The sequence below is a fragment of the Lathyrus oleraceus genome, chromosome 2, assembly GCF_024323335.1.
Source record: "Lathyrus oleraceus cultivar Zhongwan6 chromosome 2, CAAS_Psat_ZW6_1.0, whole genome shotgun sequence".
Classification (NCBI taxonomy): Eukaryota; Viridiplantae; Streptophyta; class Magnoliopsida; order Fabales; family Fabaceae; genus Lathyrus; species Lathyrus oleraceus.
In genome coordinates, this window is record NC_066580.1 from 99673496 (window position 1) to 99683172 (window position 9677).

The window sequence follows — 9677 nt, forward strand, 5'->3', positions numbered from 1 at the left end:
CATAAGATATCTTATGTTAAGACATCACATATGACATCTTGTGGATACTCTGTCCTTTTTGTTCTATCAGCAGTTTAAACCACATAATAGTAGTTTAATCAGCAACAGAAGCAAAAACGATTACTAGTTATGGCTACTAGTAATACACACGTGCACAAGGGTACTTCTCCCCCCCCTAAATCTTTGCAACAATCAGAATTACTAGTTATGGATGCAACTAGTAAGACACACAAATGTACAATGCACAAGGGTACTTCTTCTCCCCCTGTCATGAACAACCCACTCTCCTCTTAAAACTGGGAGATCACACATGATCATATCCAACATCCCAAGGTTGGACCTTCACATACTTCCTGATTCAAAGAGAATCCAAACCACTTGATGAATGGAAAACATAAGATGCATCTTCGTGTCTTCAAGAGCACACCCTCTGTTCAACCCTCTTAGCTGAACACATTCACACTCTGTGTCAATCTCTCTTCTAACCAGAACAGAAGACCTCTTCACTGGATGTTCTAACATCAGCTGGGACATCCTTCACAACAAGACAAGGCACACCATCTGATAGTCTTCAGATATCACTGAGTCATCGGGTTGATCAAGAAGAACCCAGCCATTCATTGGGAAATATACATTTTCATCCCATTACACGAGATAATCTTCCATAGATAGCTCAGAACTCCTACCACAAGCTCCAAGGGATGAATAGAAAGCACCTCCTTTAGTCTTTAACTTACTACTTTTCTACTCAAGAGTAATTTGTCTCAGACTTTCCTCAAGCATAATCAGCTGCCATATGTTGATTATCTTGATTCTTCGAACTCACTTCTGAGGTAGACCAATTGCCACTGGTTGATTACCTCCTTCATGAATCCTCATATGAAAAGGTCAAATGCTGCTTTTTGACCTCCCAAAGTTTATCAGACTTCTCCCAAAGATATCCTGACCTTCCAAGTGAGACTAGAACTTCAAGCTTTTTGAAGTATCCAATCTGCAACCCTGTAGACCTTTCTATCTCAAGTTGATGTGCCAACTCACCAACCAAGAATCTGATGTTGAACCAAATGTCACAACATTATGTTTTGACATCTAGCTGTTGAATTCAGCTCCTTCTTCTGCCACTTGAAAGAACTTCCTCCCTTCACAGAACAGAGTTCAAAGTTCTCATAGACTTGATTGTGGAACCAAGTTTGAGTAAACAACCTCCATCCTGCAGGTTTGCAGTTAAGTCATCCAAGCTCACACCTTGATGAATCCCTGCTTCTTCTCCAAAGACATCAGACACTCTGATGTATGAGTCTTCAGAAGGACCAGGTATAAACTAACCCTTCAGCTCTACCAAGGATTCCACATCCTAAGGCAAGGCTGTTTCTATGATGTCAAGACTGCTGCCACTAGTTCTTGACTCCACAGTGTGCATAAGCTAATGCACTTCCTTACCTAGATCAGAAATAAACTGATCTAAGTAACCACCATCAAGACTATGATGTCTTCTTCTTCTTGTACATACCAAGGCTGAATCATGTTTCTTGCCAGGAAACCTTTTCAGAGATCATATGCTTTTGCTGCCACCAAAGAGATAGATCATAAGCCAATGTACTATCCTTCCTGTGATTCTGCACAGGGTCTTGAAGAAGTGATGTTCCAACATCTTTAAGAACATCCGTGATCTTGAGCTCCAAGGATAATCAATTAAACACTTGTACTTGGCACAAGTAGACATTGATCTTAAATCCTTTCCCAATTTTCCTTTCAGATACTTCCACCATAAGAATACTTCGAAAGTACTCTTCTTGTGTCAACATCTTCTGCTTGCAAGCACCTAGACATTTTGAAAGTCTTCCCAGATTAAATTCACCCTTAGGAATGAGAGAGATGAATTCTTCCTTGCAAATTGTGTCACACAACTACCAGAACCCATGTGACACAGGTCAACAGCCAACCAGACCCAAGGCTGACCAAATGTGAGGAGGTTAACCAAAACTCCCCCTCAAATTAACAATCATGGAAACTTCATACCAATATCCATGCATTGTACAGACATGTCTCAACATGACATACTCCATCCCTACCAGTGGTAACTAACTCTATGAGTTATACCTACGCATACTCCTACCATACCAATCAGTCTTTAGCTGACCATAAGTACTAGAGGAACACCAGTCAATAGCAGATATGCATTGCCAGAGCATACTACATCAACCAACCTATGAATCTTCATATTCTCACTCCTTGAAAGAACTGCCACTTCTGATCGTGGTGCTTGAATAGCAAGATTCATGGTCCCAATCCTCTGAAAAGAAGTAGCAGTCAGGTTACCCCATTGTTGACTGCTAACATCCAGAGGACTTGTCTTCCAACACTCCATAGTACTCCAGAGACCAGCCATCCATCCTTGATCAATCTACAGGAGTAGGACAAGAAGCAGGAAATTGCTTAATGTCACATCTCACCCAGCTCCACTTCTAGAGACCAGACCTCTACATGAGACCTTCTTGAGCATACACACAGTTGACCCTACCCTTGTCAACTTAGCCCACACAGATGTCTCCTCTTCCAGGTCAGGAGTAGGTTCCAAACAAGAGTATCCCTTTGTTTGACACCTAAAAACATCTGTTCTTCAACCAGCAGCCGCATACTTGTTGAACAACATGTTCTACCATCACATAGAACATTGGTTCCACCTCCTTGGAACACACCCTCCTTGAAAGACTTCAAGGTCTTCATATACACTACCCAAGAGTGTAAAAGAATCAGTGATCAGGTGATTCTTACCATCCTGACGTGAGAACATCATGATGAGTGGACTTGAGGGGACTCAAGTAGCTTTGACATCTTCAGAGGTTATGATGAAATCTTGAACACAACAGCCTTTCATCCACATGAGGGGAAACTACATCAGAGTTTGAGTTTTGCCAGGTATTATGCAGCGGAAATCATAATACCACTCAACCTAAGAACACACTTTTCACCAGATCAGCCTCAAAGTCCATACCAAGTTTGAACGTGACTCAATACTGGCACAAATGTCCCATCCAAAGGCCAATTGCCAACCTCCAGATACAGGTACACATTATTCCTGTCATGAACAGTCCATCCACCTACTTCAAGGGACCATTCAGGAAACTTTCAGAACCTTCCACTGGTTCCAACATAACTTCTTGCAAGATACCAGAAAATATCACCCATGGATCTCATCCAGAAGCAGAACAGGATGCCTGCTCTGATACCAATTGAAATTCTGGTGTAGTCAGAATTCAGATGTTATACTCCACGTCATGACATCTGATCTAACATTGCAACTAATACAGCAAGATAGTTATTAACCACTGTACTAATATGCACAGGTTCACAGATGTCACGACATCTCATTCTATGTCACCCTAGAATGTATGAACACCTGGTTCTGTGCATCAGGAAGAAAGACTCAACAGAAATCAAACCTAGCACTCACTTCTGTTGTTTTCTTCCACAGTTATCAGCATGATGTCTCAACATTGGTTTGAACATCATCTGTTACAGCATTATAGGTTTACCTTATTTTATAACAGACATAATTATAACATGCAGAAGGTAAAAACACAGGTAATTGTTAACCCAGTTCGGTGCAACATCACCTACGTCTAGGGGCATACCAAGCCAGGAAGAAGATCCACTATTAGTAGTATCAATTCAAAGCTAAACTCACCCGTTTACAACTTATCACTTAATCCCTACCCAATGCAATCTATACCTAGGAACTCCTAGATAGAAACCTCCAATTTCCATTCCTATCACCACAATTACAATGTAATGCTAAACAACTTGAACTTGCTTCACAGCTTCGTTCAAGAACATAATCACTCTTGCCTACAGGCTTTGAGTTACAAATAATCTCAGCTTTGAACACTGAGAAAACAACTTGAACTTGCTTCACAGCTTTGTTCAAGAACATAATCACTCTTGCCTAAAGGCTTTGAGTTACAAATACTCTCAGCTTTGAACACTGAGAAACACATGGTAACCATCCCACAGGTTGGGAGGTTTACCTCACACACACCCCTAAATTTTCATTCTAGGAGGCTTACAAAAACTAGGTTACAATATGCTATTTATAACCTAATCACCCAAGTGGATTTGGGCCTTCAGAAATCGCAGCAAACTTCTCCTTTGCTGTTACAACATCAGCAGAAACTTTCTGCTACAAACAAGGTCTTCAATCTTTTAGTTCCTAAAATATCTCCATATTTAGTTCCTAAAATATCTCCATATTTAGTTCCTAAAATATCTCAAGACCTCCACAAATAATGCTACATAGGATTCTAACTAATTTCCACATATTAGTGTGCTAACAAATAGGCTATTTGTTAGGTTCCTTAATTGTAGCTTGGTTGTTGGTTTCCTGGATTTTAGCCTGAGAAAAATGCTGAAACAGAAAAACTAAACAACCTACAATCTAGCATATGCTGTCAGGAATGAATGTTACAACATTCAGCTTGACATCAAGGACCATATGCTAAGTCTGTTTTTCCTGAAAACAGAGTGTACAAGTTTGCTGAACTGTACAGGACCAAACTGTCCATTCTATTTTAACAGCTTACATTAATACATGTCAACGCATCCAATTTGACATTTACACATTTAGCCTTAAGTCAGTTCTGTTATCCTCTTGGAGAACAAACTAAGAAACATACTGAAGTGTAGCAGAACCCCACTCTATCTATTATTCAGTATATACTGTCCATGATGAATGTCATAACATCCAGTTTGACATTCATACAGTAGGCCTTATGCCAGGTCTGGTTCTTCCTTGATAACCAGACTGCAAATGAATACTGAGCTCTAACAGAACATCAACTGTTCTATTCCTCAGTAGCTGCTGACAGGGATGAATGTCACAGTCTCCAGTTTGACATTCAATAAATCCTGTATTAGCTAATCCTGCAGTAAATACTCAAGTGTGTCATGACATCAGTCAAGACATTAGAATACATTTAGATATTCTAACCTACAATGCAGTCACACATACACACCATGTCATGACATCAGTCAAGACATTAGAATCCAGCTAGTGTTTTACCATATGATGCAGCCAATTAAACACCTACAACACTATTCATCCATACAAGGAGCCTTTGGAAACAGTCAACTTGGGTTCGAAAGAAAATGTGAAAGAAGTCAAAATTGGAGCATTGTTATCCCCACAGGTCAAGGAGCAATTGATCAGCCTGTTGAAAGAGTATGTAGATGTGTTTGCTTGGTCTTATCAAGATATGCCTGGTCTCGACACTGACATCGTAGAGCACAAGCTACCTTTGAAGCCAGAATGTCCACCGGTCAAACAAAAATTAAGAAGAACACATCCAGATATGGCCGTCAAAATTAAAGAAGAAGTTCTGAAGCAAATAGATGCTGGTTTTCTTGCCACTTCAGTGTATGCAGAGTGGATAGCAAATATTGTGCCAGTTCCTAAGAAGGACGAGAAGGTACGAATGTGTGTCGACTATCGTGACTTAAATAGAGCAAGCCCAAAGGATGATTTCCCCCTGCCTCACATTGACATGTTGGTAGACAATACAACAAAGTTTGACATATTCTCTTTCATGGACGGATTCTCCGGGTATAACCAGATCAAAATGGCTCCCGAAAACATGGAAAAAACTACATTCATAACACCATGGGGAACATTCTGTTATCTAGTGATGTCGTTTGGGTTGAAGAACGCAGGTGCTACTTACCAGCGAGCCATGACAACGCTCTTTCACGACATGATGCACAAAGAGATTGAGGTTTATGTGGATGACATGATCGCGAAGTCTCGTTCAGAAGAAGGTCACTTAGTAGATCTATTGAAGCTGTTTCAACGATTGAGGAAGTTCCGTCTTCGCCTCAATCCGAACAAATGCACATTTGGCGTCAGGTCAGGTAAACTCTTGGGCTTCATTGTCGGCCAAAAGGGCATTGAAGTTGATCCAGATAAAGTAAAAGCTATCCAAGAGATGCCCGCACCAAAAACAGAAAGGCAAGTGAGAGGTTTTCTAGGACGATTGAATTACATATCCCGGTTTATTTCTCACATGACTGCCACTTGTGAACCTATCTTCAAATTGCTGAGAAAGAGTCAGAATTGTGTTTGGACAGAGGATTGTCAGAAAGCATTTGACAATATCAAAGAGTACCTCATGGAGCCTCCTATCTTGTTACCACCTGTTGCTGGAAGACCGTTGGTTATGTATTTGACAGTGCTTGAGAATTCTATGGGCTGTATTCTGGGTCAACAAGACGAAACTGGAAAGAAAGAGCATGCCATTTACTACTTATGCAAGAAATTTACTGACTGTGAATCACGATACCCCTTACTCGAGAAGACATGTTGTGCATTGGCTTGGGCTGCTAAGAGATTGAGGCAGTATATGTTAAGTCACACCACTTGGTTGATATCCGAAATGGATCCAATCAAGTACATTTTTGAGAAGCCTGCACTCACTGGTAAGATTGCAAGATGGCAGATGCTGTTATCAGAATACGACATTGAGTATCATACCCAGAAAGCTATCAAGAGCAGTGTGTTAGCCGAGTACCTTGCTCACCAACCCGTTGAAGATCACAATGATAATGAGGATGAGTTTCCTGATGAAGATGTCATGTTCCTAAAATCCAGAGATTGTGAAGAGCCACTTCCTGAAGAAGGACCTGAACCCGATTCTCAATGGGGTTTAGTATTTGATGGAGCTTCCAACGCTTATGGACATGGAGTAGGTGCAGTCATTATCGCTCCAGAAGGTTCTCATATTCCTTTCACGGCAAGAATTTGTTTTGAATGTACAAACAACATTGCTGAATATGAAGCCTGTATCATGGGTCTTGAAGAAGCCATTGACCTCCGCATCAAAAATCTTACTGTTTATGGTGACTCAGCGTTAGTTATCAATCAGATCAAAGGAGAATGGGAAACACGCCACCCTGGCTTGATCCCATACAAAGACTATGCAATAAGATTGTTGAATTTCTTCACCAAGGTTGAATTGCATCACATTCCTCGGGATGAGAATCATATGGCGGATGCTCTAGCTACGTTGTCTTCAATGTATCAAGTGGGTTTTCCAAACGAAGTACCCAGAATTGTGATCAAGCGACTTGATAGACCAGCACATGTGTTTACAGCTGAGGCCAGTTTTGATGATAAACCATGGTACCACGATATCAAGCATTTCCTTCAGACTCAGGAGTATCCTCTTGGAGCAACAGAAAAAGATAAAAAGACTTTGAGAAGATTGTCAGGCAGTTTCTTCCTTAATCAGAATGTGCTCTATAAGAGGAATTATGACATGGTCTTACTCAGATGTGTTGACAAAAAGGAAGCAGAAATGTTGATGAAAGAAGTTCACGAAGGGTCCTTTGGTACTCATGCAAACGGCCACTCTATGTCAAGAAAGATGTTGAGAGCTGGTTACTACTGGTTGACCATGGAATCAGATTGCTGCAAATTTGTAAAGAAGTGTCACAAATGTCAGATCTACGCTGATAAGGTTCATGTACCACCAACCTTTTTGAATGTGATTTCTGCTCCTTGGCCATTCTCAATGTGGGGCATTGACATGATCGGTATGATTAAACCCAAAGCTTCCAACGGACACCATTTCATTCTCGTGGCAATTGATTACTTCACCAAATGGGTGGAAGCAGCTTCGTATGCAAAGGTGACAAAGCAAGTGGTGGTCAGATTCATAAAAAATAATCTCATTTGCCGATATGGCATTCCAAACAAGATCATCACTGACAATGGCTCCAATCTGAACAACAAAATGATGGATGAATTATGTGAAAGTTTCAGGATCGAGCATCACAACTCTTCTCCTTACCGTCCCAAGATGAATGGGGCAGTTGAAGCTGCAAATAAGAATATCAAGAAGATCATTCAAAAGATGGTTGTTACCTACAAAGATTGGCATGAAATGCTGCCTTTTGTACTACACGGATATAGAACATCAGTCCGTACTTCAACTGGGGCAACCCCATTTTCACTTGTATATGGTATGGAAGCTGTGTTACTGATAGAGGTTGAAATTCCATCAATGAGGATACTAATGGAAACTCAATTGTCAGAGGCTGAATGGTGTCAAAGCAGATACGATCAGTTGAATTTGATTGAAGAAAAAAGAATGACTGCCTTGTGCCATGGACAGTTATATCAAAAGAGAATGAAGCAGGCATTTGATAGGAAGGTTAAGCCGAGAGAATTCAAAGAGGGTGACCTTGTTCTCAAGAAGATGATACTATTTCACAATGATTCTAGGGGCAAGTGGACTCCTAACTATGAAGGACCCTATGTTGTCAAGAAAGCCTTCTCAGGCGGTGCTTTAATTCTTACAAACATGGATGGTGAAGAGCTTCCACGTCCCGTGAATACAGATGCAGTCAAGAAATACTTCGCCTAAAAAATGAAAAGAACAGCTCGCTAAGTTGAAAACCCGAAAGGGCGGCTTAGGCAAAAATGAGCGTCTCGGTGGACTGAAAACCTGAAAGGGCGGTCCAAGCAGAAATTAGAGACATAAAAAACAAAGAGAATATTATCCCGGTAGATTGAAAACCCGAAAGGGCAATCTAGGCAAAAGTTAGGGATTTCAGGCAAGTAACTGCATAACAGAGATAAGATCATTGAAGTATCAAAATATTTTCAACAGTTCTCCAACTTTCTCAAGGCTGCAATACAGGTCAAAAGTGGAAGAGAGAATGATGTCATTGTAGTTCAACGTACCCTTTTTCCACGAAATTACCATTTTCCAATTTGTAAAGATCTATGGAATCACGCTGTTGGCTGATTACCATCCTATCAAATCAATTTGAGCCTTTCTATATTTCTTGGCACTCTTAATTTTCATTTCAATTTACGAAAGTTCTTTTACTTTGACAGATATGTTTTGAAACAAAAGTTTTGAATTAAAAACAGTTTTTGAAAAATATAAAGATTATTTATTTTGATTTGTGGACATCAATAAAAGGATTGAGACATGTGGTCCCAGTAATTCTGAAATCATGTGATTCCAATTAGACATGTTCATATTACTATCCTTATATGTATATGATGAAAAAATCTCCACAGGTGTCTTAGCAGTAATATTTCTCCAGCAGAGGTTGTGATTCTGGATATCCCCAGCTATGCTTCCTAGTTTTCCTCAAGAGATCATGCAAGAAATATTTCAAGAAGTTTATTCCCTTCACTTGGGGCATGAAGACTCCCCAGTTTAATTGATCATGAAGACTCCCCGGTTAATTGATCATGAAGACTTTGATCCAGGTTTTAAGTTACAGATTTGGCCTATGGGATTACTACAGGTATTTCCCCAATAATTTATTAAAGCGGGATCAGCAATGTCCCCAGCAGAGGATGAGAAGGAAGATTTGATTTCCCTGAGCAGGAGTAATACAGATGTCTCCATCCCTCAGCGAGTGAAGAAAGTTGATATTCATAAACTACAGGGAATCTCCTGTTATTCTCTGTCCATTCAATAGAAGGATATGTCTCCTCCTCAGTAATGTTTTGTAGTAAAAGAAGAGTGTGTTATGCATTTTAAGCAAATTCAAGAATTGCAGGATTTCTCCTAAATTCTCATTTATATTCAAAGGTCAGACATCACTGTTCCCCGGCAGAGTCTCCTAGAGGAAAGATCTCGTAACCAGATATCAGACACCATAAT